We start from the raw sequence: 11,178 nt of genomic DNA on the forward strand, positions 1-11,178 counted from the left end.
CGGGTCTAGTCTAATGAAGTGAAAGACCAGGAGAGACAGGATCAACCAGTTCTCCAGAGCACAGGAGGAAAAGTAATGGGGAGAAATTTAACAAGGAGAGATCCAATCTGAGACTAAGGAGAAATTTCCTGACAGGGAGAACACTTATTCAGCAGAAGGTCTTGGCCTCCAGAAGTGGTGGGTGCTTCATCACTGGAGGCTTTCAAGAAGACACAGCCATTTATCCAAGGAGGGTCTTCTCCTTGAGCAGGGGGTCGGACTGGAACCTCCAAAGGCCCCTTCAACTCTGTTATACTGTTTAAAATGAGGAGGGATGGCTATGACCGCAATGGGGGAAAAAAATGTAACCCATCCGCGGTTGATATTCTGGTCTCCATTGCCTAGGCTGACTTCCTGGTTTAGAGAAGAGAGATGAACAGAGAAGGAAGGAAGGAAGGAAGGAAGGAAGGAAGGAAGGAAGGAAGGAAGGAAGGAAGGAAGGAAGGAAGGAGATAAAGAGAAGAAATGGAGGGATAAGAACAAAGGAAAAGTAAAGAGAGAGGGAAGGACAAAAGGAAGGGAGGGAAGCAGGAAGGATAAAAAGGAAAGAAGTGAAAAAGATAAAGAGAGGGAGGGAGGGAAGGGAAGGGAAGGGAGGAAGGAAGGAAGGAAAGAAAGAGATAAAGAGAAGAAATGGAGGGATAAGAACAAAGGAAAAGTAAAGAGAAGGAAGGACAAAAGGAAGGGAGGGAAGCAGGAAGGATAAGAAGGAAAGAAGTGAAAAAGATGAAGAAAGGGAGGAAGGGAAGGGAAGGGAAGGGAAGGGAAGGGAAGGGAAGGGAAGGGAGGGAAGGAAGGAAGGAAGGAAGGAAGGAAGGAAGGAAGGAAGGAAGGAAGGAAGGCAATGAATTTACTTGAGCCAGGGTCCAAGTAACATTATTCCCCAAACTAGAGGCAACTAATTACATTTTGAAATCCTGTAGCTTTGCCACCATATTCTGCATTTGGGCTGCCCAACATTTTATAATAAACATATTCTGTGGCTTCCAAATCTCTCTCTCCTTCTTTTTCCTTCTTCCTCCCTGCCCTTCCCCTTCACACTCCATCATGGCATTTGATTGCAGGGAACAAAGGTATGTTAAGATATCTGATGTGACCAGCAAGAGGTATTTGGCCCCAAAAAGGACATTTGTTCTCCATCAAACTCTTGTGTGTTTAAAAGGAGAGGAATAGAATTGGAAGGAGAAGTCATATATCTTAGGGGGGTTTTTTCCCCCTTCCCTCCTCCACTTTGATTGATTAATTCCACTCTCTTCAGATCTCTGGCTGTTCCCACAAACCTGGAATCTCAGGATTGTTTGATTAAGTCCTGGTTACCATGACAATCAAAATGCCTCTGGCCAGCTTGACCTTTGACTCCATTCAATTCCCCCAAAGGACTGGACATTGCAGAGAAAAGCAGCCTCTTCATCCTTGCCTCAATTGCTGGCTTCAAACTAGCCAATCCAAGCATGGACTAAACAATTTAAAAACAATCCAAAACCTTTAGGCTCAATAAATGTGGAATTGTGGCCAAGTCTTTTCCTTCCCCCTTTAGCGTGTTAAAAGTTCAAGGCATTCCTTGTTCCTTCCAACCACTGTTTTTTTAAAATAAATAAAAAAAAAAAAAAAAATTCAGAATAACCGAATTGGTACAAAATTATTTCTTTTGCTGCTGATCACATTTTCCCAAGTCAGATTTCTAAAAGAGTCGATATAAAAGGATGGCAGATCTCAAATTATTGGTCACTTTCCTTTCCAAAATATGCAGTGCAAACCTTATGCCATTTATAAATAGGATATAAATTTAATTTAATTTGCCACCCAGCCCAAATAGATGAAAAAAGAGGCTTTTGTAACATACGTGGAAAAAAAACAACAGATTTTTTTTAAAAAAATAAATAACTAAAAGCAGCCTAATTAAAACATAATTAAAAAGAAAGCCACAAACTGCTTCGTCTCTAATATCTCCATCTCCATCTCTTTCCCTTAATGTTCTCAGTGAAACAAAAATTGAAATAAGCTTAATTTTCAGAGACTGTAAATGAGAAAGGGAGGATGCCAAATTCTTTCTCAGTATTTCTACCTGAGATAAAGTTTGGTATATGTATTAAGAAACCAGGATAGCATCCGCTGAAATGTTCCCATAAAATGGGGGAAAAAATGCATTTACTGTATGATCTGTGATTTCGATGATTAGAAAAACCTGGATAATGAAAACAAGTGAGCTCGCTTTCATAACATTATTTTGTAATTAGAACATAGAACAAAGAATAATAGAGTTGGAAGGGACTTTTGAGGTCTTCTAGTCCAGCCCCCTGCTCAAGTAGGAGATCCTATAAAATTCTGGACCGATGTCTGTCCATTCTCTTCTTAAAAAGCCTCCAGTCATGGATCACCCACAACTTCTGGAGAAAAGCTGTTCCATTGTTAATTGTCCTCACTGTTAGGAAGTTTCTCCTTAATTCCAGGTTGTTTCTTTCCTTGATTAGCTTCCACCCATTGTCTCTTGTTTTACCTTCTAGGTCTTTGGAAAATAGGTTGAAACCCACACACACACACACACACACACACACCTACACCTTCTTTGTGGCAGCCCCTCAAATATTGCAACACTGCTATCATGTCACCCTAGTCTTTCATTTCCTGCACTGGATTTCACCTTTTTTAAAAGTTGACTGGGATTGAGTTCACGGATGTGGCAAAACAGAATAACAGAGTTGGAAAGGGACCTTGAAGGTCTTCTAGTCCAACCCCCCTGGTCAAGGCAGAAAACCCTATACCATTTCAGACAAATGGTTGTCCAATCTCTTCTTAAAAAGCTCCAGTGATGGAGCATTCACAACTTCTGGAGGCAAGTTGTTCCGCTGGTTAATTGTTCTCACTGTCAGGAAGTTTCTCCTTAGTTCTAGGTTGCTTCTCTCCTTGATGAGTTTCCATCCGTTGCCTCTTCTCCTGCCTTCAGGTGCTTTGGAGAATAGGTCGCCCCCACTTTCTCTGTGCCAGCCCCTCAAAAACTAGAAAATAGCTATCATGTCGCCCCTAATCCTTCTCTTCATTACACTAGACATACCTAGTACTGTGGTATGTATAATGTTGTATGTACTTATCTTTCTGCTGCACATTTTGCACTGGAAGCTTTTAAGAAGAAGATTGGACAACGATCTGTCTGAAGTGGTATAGGATCTGCTGCTCGAGCAGGGGGTTGGGCTAGAAGACCTCTGAGGTCCCTTCCAACTTCTATGTTCTACTGTATGTTCTATCTTTTTAGCTGGAATTCCAAGTCCTGCTATCCCAACATAACTGGATGGTGTCAGGCTGGGGAAGAGTAGTCAAAGCTTGCTCGTAAATGGTGGATAATCTGAATTTAAGCAGCAATCCTTTCTTCTTCGGAATAAGACCTACAGAAATGAATCAACACTTACTTCCAAGGAGGGTTTGGGTCTCCACTTGCAGGACCATGGACAACTCCAAGCAGCCAACTGGCTCCCATTAAGCCAGATCTTCAGATGTTCATCTCGCTTGGGAGAGCAGGTCCACCTCAGTCTGCTCCTACTCCCTGAAGAATTAGAGAGGAACAGAGAAGACATGTCCCTTTAGAGAAACCTCAGGTGGGAACTCTAAAATGCCTTGCTAAGACCACACTTGGAATCCTGCATCCAGTTTTGGTCGCCACAATATAAAAAGGATGTTGAGAGTCTGGGGAAAAAAGTTCAGAGAAGAACAACAAAGATGATTAGGGGACTGGAGGATAAAATAGCAATAGCGACAGCACTTAGACGTATATACCGCTTCACAATGCTTTACACCCCTCTCTAAGTGGTTTACAGGGTCAGCCTCTTGCACAACCCCACCCCCCAACAATCTGGGTCCTCATTTTACCAACCTCGGAAGGATGGAAGGCTGAGTCAACCTTGAGCCGGTCAGGATCGAACTGCCGAACTGCTGGCAGGCGGCAGTCAGCAGAATTAGCCTGCAATACTGCATTCTAACCACTGGGCCACCACAGTGGTTGCTGGAATTGGGTAGGTGTAATCTAATGAAAAGAAGGAGTAGGGGGTGACATGATAGCAGGGTTCCAATATTTGAGGGGCTGCCACAAAGAAGAGGGGGATCAACCGATTTTCCAAAGCATCAGGAAGGCAAGACAAGAAGCAACGGATGGAAACTAGTCAAGAAGAGAAGCAACCTGGAATTAAGGAGAAATTTCCTGATAATGAGAAAAATTAATCAGTGGAACGGCTGGCCTCCAGAAGTTGTGGGTGCTCCATCACTGGAGGTTTTCAAGAAGAGATTGGACAGTCATGTGTCCAAAGTGCTACAGGATCTCCTGCTTAAGCAGGGGTGTGTGTGTGTGTGTGTGTGTGTGTGTGTGTGTGTGTGTGTACTAGAAGACCTCCTTCCAATTCTGTTATTGGCCATGTATTCTCTTCTTTGTCTTGTTTTAGTTTGCATGAGTTTGTCTAGTGATCAAATCTAAGCCACACATGGCAATATGAAAACAGTTGAGCCATCTTTCCCATTCCGAGTGTTGAAAACAACAAAACAGAGTTGAAAGGGACCCTGGAGGTCTTCTAGTCCAACCCCCTGCTCAGGCAGGAAAGTCGACTGGAGATGCTTTTTTTTAGAAGATTCAAAATCTTGCCCTCTCTCCCCTTCCAGGTATTTTCTCCCCTTTATTTTATTCCTTTCCCTAAAAGATTACCCTCCGGATATGTTAGCTACTGATCTTAAACAATCTTACTCCAGTTACAGGCCATGCTGACAAATATAGTGATTTAAAACCAAACTAATTTCAAAGTCCTTTGATCACGCTTAGAACAACCTTTCAGCTAGCTGAAGTTGGACAGTTCAGATTCCAACTTCCCTTTAATATAAATTTTAAGGCAAGGCAGAAGTATTCTGATTTTAAAATTGGAGCCTTGGAGATCTTGCTCCTGTTCCACCTTCAAGATCAATGCTTACCTTGCTGAGGGCTTGATCGTTATCCCTTTAAAATATCCCCTGGTGCTAGCTCTGGCTAAAATGGACTTTCCTTGCATGTATTTAATGGGAAGAACGTTTAAATTATTGTTGTTACTGAGGAGGACAATAGGCTGCAGCTCTGGCAAAGAAAGCAACTGTGTCGATTCAAACGTTGCACACTTGAAAATCTTGGACCATTGTAAAACGATCCCCTTGAACGGTTTTATGAGGAAAAAGTTGGGGTATGTATTTAATAAGAAGTTCAAATGAATAAAACAATGATCAAAAGGTGAGGAGGTCTGGTGTCTCCCCGCTGGAGAGCGGGATGGGCAGTATCTAAATTTGATCAATAAATATGTTGGTGCCAAGATGGACAACTCCATGGCTTGCTATTCAGGATTCTTCCTCAAGAAAATTTTCCAAGAGTGTTTTTGGATTCAAGGAGAGGGAAGGAAGGGATGGAATGGAAAAGGAATTTTTTGTTCACAATAATGGGGAAGGATAAAGGAAGGGGAGGGGGAGAGGGAGAAGGAGGAGTCTTAATATAATAATGATGGAGGAGAAAGAGGAGGAAAGGGGGAAGGAGGAAGAGGAGGAGAAGAAGAAGAAGAGGAGGAGGAGAAGAAGAAGAAGAAGAAGAGGAGGAGGAGGAGGAGGAGGAGGAGAAGAAGAAGATGAGGAGGAGGAGGAGGAGGAGGAGGAGGAGGAGGAGGAGAAGAAGAAGAAGAAGAAGAAGAAGAAGAAGAAGAAGAAGAAGAAGAAGAAGAAGAAGAAGAAGAGAGAGGGAGGGGAGAGGGGGAAGGAGGAGGAGGACAAGAAGGAGGAGAAGGAGGAGGAGGACAAGGAGAAGAAGAAGAGGAGGAGGAGGAGAAGGAGAAGGAGAAGGAGAAGGAGAAGGAGAAGGAGAAGGAGAAGAAGAAGAAGAAGAAGAAGAAGAAGGAAGAAGAAGAAAGAAGAAGAAGAAGAAGAAGAAGAAGAAGAAGAAGAAGAAGAAGAAGAAGAAGAAGAAGAGGAGGGGAGGAGAAGAAGAAGAAGAAGAAGAAGAAGAAGAAGAAGAAGAAGAAGAAGAAGAAGAAGAAGAAGAAGAAGAAGAGGAGGAGGGAGGAGGAGGGAGGAGGAGAAAGAGGAGGAGGAGGAGAAGAAGAAGAAGAAGAAGAAGAGGAGGAGGAGGAGGAGGAGGAGGAGGAGGAGGAGGAGGAGGAGATAGCAGCCTTCCAATATTTGAGGGGCTCATAAACTAACTATTTTCCAAAGCACCAAAAGGCCGGACAAGAAACAACGGATGGAAACTAACCAAGGAGAGAAGCGACCTAAAACTAAGGAGAAATTTCCTGACAGTGAGGACAATTAACCGGTGGAAGGGCTTGCCTGCAGAAGTTGTGGGTGCTCCACCGCTGGAGGCTTTCCACAAAAATTTGACCGGGATGATAGAAAACTCCCACCTTAAGCAGGGGGTTGGACTTGAAGACCTCCGAGGTCCCTCCCAACACTGTTGTTCTATATGTTCTATTTTCCAACAGGCCTCCCACTCTGCACCAACTCAATTCCTCGCATAGGTTCCGCATTCCTCTCTTTGAGTTCTCATCCCTCTTCAGGGACCAAAGGTTCATTTTGAAGTTTCCTTTCAGGTACGAGTGGTTAGTTCAAAGGAAACCTACATGTTGGAAGCATCCCAGAACAGGCGCCTAAAAGCCTGAGAAACCTGAGCGTTTTTCGTCCTTGCTTATGAACCATGACATCTCTGCCGACCCCCGGGGTCGGAGGTCACCCGAGGGTTGAGCAGTTTCCTCTTTCACCACCAATAGAGACCTCGGCTGGAAGTAAATGATGTGCCCGTTTAAGGAAATAATTTGAAACACTCTTGTAATTATAATAAATTTTGCTGTTTACATTTTAATCTTCAACCCTTTTACCCTTTTTCCCTTCCCTCCCCCCTCTCTTTCCGTTTGGAGGGGAGGGAGAAAGGGAAACAGGCACCTCCGATCCACACATGGTCGGCGATGGAAGGGGGTGGTGGGGGGAAAAGTGGAATTTCTCTAAAATTCCATTCTCACCCTGCAGAACACGGGAGGGCTTCTCTGCCATGGGGTTTCCAAACCCTGGAAAGGCCTGGAGACTGAAACATAGGAAGAACGGCTGGGGGACTTGGGTTTGGCTAGTCTAAAGGAAAGAAGAAATAGGGGAGACAGGATAGCAGCATTCCAGTATCTGAGGGGCTGCCACAAGGCAGAGGGGGACAGGTTGTGCACCAAAGCACCAGAGGGAAGGACGAGAAACAATGCTTGGAAACTGATCAAGGAGAGAAGCAACCTGGAATTAAGGAGAAACTTCCTGACAGTGAGGACAATCAACCAGGGAAACAGCTTTGCCGCCAGAAATCGTGGGTGCTCCATCACTGGCGACTTTTAAGAAGAGACTGGACAAGGGGCTGGACTAGAAGACCTCCAAGACCTCCAAGACTAGAAGACCTTGCAACTTTGCTATTCTTTCTATTCTATTCTGTTCTGTTCTGTTCTGTTCTGTTCTGTTCTGTTCTGTTCTGTTCTGTTCTGTTGTTCTATTCTATTCTATTCTCAGGGCTTTTTTTCTCATAGAACGCTCAGAACGGAGTTCCGGCACCTTTTTTGGATGGAACCTTGTAGGGTAGGCAAGGCGGGTTGTATGACATGTGTGAGTTCCAGCACCTTTTTGTTTTACAAAAAAAGCACTGTCTATTCTATTCTTTCTGAATTCCTATTCTATTCTATTCTATTCTATTCTATTCTATTCTATTCTATTCTATTCTATTCTATTCTATTCTATTCTATTCTATTCTAATTCCATTCCATTCCTCTATTCTATTCTATTCTATTCTATTCTATTCTATTCTATTCTATTCTATTCTATTCTATTCTATTCTATTCTATTCTATTCTATTCTATTCTATTCTATTCTATTCTATTCTATTCTATTCAAATATTTAGAGCTGGCTTTCTTCAGAGTTCATTCAGAGTTGGCGAGTTTCTTGTTGGCGTTCGCTTCTCCTGGAGGTGCTCCCTCCCTGGAAGTAGAATAGAATAGAGCTGGTAGGGACCTTGGAGGTCTTCTAGTGGGACACATATAATACACGAGTCTTGGCTAAGAAGGAATTGGGAGTTAGTAATTCAGCATCTTGCCAGAACACAGAGTATGAATCAAGTCCTAAGAGCAAGCCAGAAAACAGACAGCCCTCGACTTACAACAGTTCGTTTAGTGACCATTCAAAGTTACAATGGCACTGGAAAAAAATGACTTATGCCTGTTCTTCCCCACTTACGAACCTCGCAACCTCCCCCTGGTCACGTGATCAAAATTCAGATGCTTGGCAACTGGCATGCACTCATGACTGTTGCAGCGTCCCGAGGGTCACGCGATTCCCCTTTTGCACCCTTCTGACAAGCCAGGTCAGAAATGGGGAAGCCAGTGTCACTTCACAACCGGCTCACGAACTTGTCCACCGCAGTGATTCCCTTAACAACTATGGCAAGGAAGGTCATAAAGCGGGGCAAACCTCGTTTAACAACTGTCTTGCCCGAATGTTGGGCTCCGTTGTGGGGGGACCAGATGAGCTTTCTCCCAATTCCTTTCCTTAATTTGGGGGAGACGGGGGGGGGGGATGGAGAAAGCGAAAGATGGATTAGGCTGAGGCTGCTTCCAAGGTCTGAAGTGGAGTGTAAAAGCATGTGGAAATATTAGGCTGGCGTTTTGCCATATCGGCTCCCCAGCCTACGAAGAATTAAGAAGCCCCGCTCCGAGGGAGATGTGATTTTACATGGATATTATCCAATCAGAAACACGTTTCGGATTCCACGCTTTTGCTTATTGTGGCTTCTTTGCCATTAAGATAAGCTACTCCAGCAGAGTCAGAAGAAACACGTCTTATCCCGAATGAAGGATTTCTCCCTGTTTTGTTGACATTTGCTTACAAGTGACATGCCCAAATCAATTTGGTGATTTTTTTTTTCAACATTTCATCTCCCAACCAAAGAGTTTTTTGTCGGTTGGTTTTCTGCTTCTTAGGATGCTTGAAAATTTCTCTCAGGGATACACTGGAGTTTACTTTCCTGGAATAGAATAGAATAGAATAGAATAGAATAGAATAGAATAGAATAGAATAGAATAGAATAGAATAGAATAGAATAGAATAGAATAGAATAGAATAGAATAGAATAGAATAGAATAGAATAGAATAGAATAGAATATGGAATGGAATAGAATATGGAATGGAATAAGGAATGAAATGGAATGGAGAATAGACTAGACTAGACTAGACTAAGGAATGGAATGGAATGGAATGGAGAATAGAATAGAATAGAATAGAATAGAATAGAATAGAATAGAATAGAATAGAATAGAATAGAATAGAATAGAATAGAATAGAATAGAATAGAGAATAGTGAATAGTGAATAGTGAATAGTGAATAGTGAATAGTGAATAGTGAATAAGGAAGGGAAGGGAAGGGAAGGGAAGGGAAGAGAAGAGAAGAGAAGAGAAGAGAAGAGAAGAGAAGAGAAGAGAAGAGAAGAGAAGAGAAGAGAAGAGAAGAGAAGAGAAGAGAAGCTGGAAGGGACCTTGGAGATCCTCTAGTCCAGCCCCCTGCTCAAGCAGGACAACCTAAACCATCTCAGACAAGTGACTGTCTAGCCTCTTTTTAAAAATCTCCAGTGATGGGAGTGCCCACAATTTCTGGTGGCAAGCAGTTCCACTGTTTGATTGTAGCAATGGGGAGTCTCTCTTACTGGTGAATCTTGTTTCCTGGGATATATCTCTCCATCCTTCTGAGGTCTCCACTTGGGACACAGAATAACAGTTGGAAGGGACCTTGGAGGTCTTCTAGTCCAACCTTCTGCTCAAGCAGGAGACCCTATTCCATTCCAGACAAGTGGCTGTCCGGTCTCTTCTTAAAAGCCTCCAGTGATGGGGCACCCACAACTTCTGAAGGCAAAGCTGTTCCACTGGTTTAATTGTTCTCACTGTCAGGAAATTTCTCCTTAGTTGCTTCTCTCCTGGATTAGCTTCCATCCATTGTTTCTTGTCTTGCCTTTTATACTCTTTCTGTACTCTCCATCTCATTCACGCTCAGAATGAAATAATCAAGAACATCTCTCCTTGAAGCAGAGGGAAACATAATCCTTTAGCAACTCTTATTCAGAGCAACAGAATAAAGGAAGTTGAAGGGACCTTGGAGGTCTTCTAGTCCAACCCCCTGTACAAGAACGGAGACCCTATATACCATTCCAGACAAATGGCTGTCCAGTCTTTTCTTAAAAATCTCCAGTGATGGAGCACCCACAACTTCTGGAGAAAAGCTGATGGACTGTTAATTGTTCTCACCGTTAGGAAATATCTTCTTAGTTCTAGATTGCTTCTCTCCTTGATTAGTTTCCACCCATTCTTCCTTCTCTTACCTTCTGGTGAAGTCAAGTATTCTTAACTTGTGATTGGGAAGAAGTTTATCACCTTTTCTGCTTTTCAGTTGGAGAGTTCTTATAGTCACAAAAAGTGTTATGAATTTGCTTCAGCCGTCTTTGCCAAAGCCTGAAATGGATGCCATTGTTACCGTTTATTATTTTGATTCATTCATTCAACTTCTATAGCCACCCAATTCGATCAAGTGACTCTAAATTATTATTAATTCTCTGTAGATACTTCTTCTTACCTGTTGTGTTTCACTGGGTTGGCAGGTTTTTCCTTTCAACATTTGTTGGGCAGCAATCATACCTTGTGGGCTTACCTCCTTCCCTTCCCAAAGAACATTTTAACATTCCTCTGTTTTCTATCCCTCCATCCCAGTGGGTTAAAATCACAACGGGCCAATGTGATTCCAAGTATTGATGAAGACTTTTCAGTCATCCAGGCCAAGGTTGTCTGAAGGTTGAATCATGGCAACTGGAAAACGTTTTGTTAGTTTGATGTTAGCTTAAGGTGTTTCACCGCTCATCCAAGCAAGCTTTATCAGTTCAGAGCAGGTCAGTTACGATTTTAAGTGTGTCCAATTAATGGGATTTTTAATTTCTTGGCTTCTCAGACAGGTGTAACCCTTAAGATTTTAATTCAATGCGTGACCCTAAAGGGAAAGGTCCTTATTATGCTTGTGATGTTCAGTTCAAATGAAGAAATTAAGCGACGGTTATAATTTGACAGTATTCATATTCTGTAGTGAGAAATACATTATG

The sequence above is a fragment of the Vipera berus genome (assembly GCF_964194415.1).
Source record: "Vipera berus genome assembly, chromosome: 14".
Taxonomy (NCBI): domain Eukaryota; kingdom Metazoa; phylum Chordata; class Lepidosauria; order Squamata; family Viperidae; genus Vipera; species Vipera berus.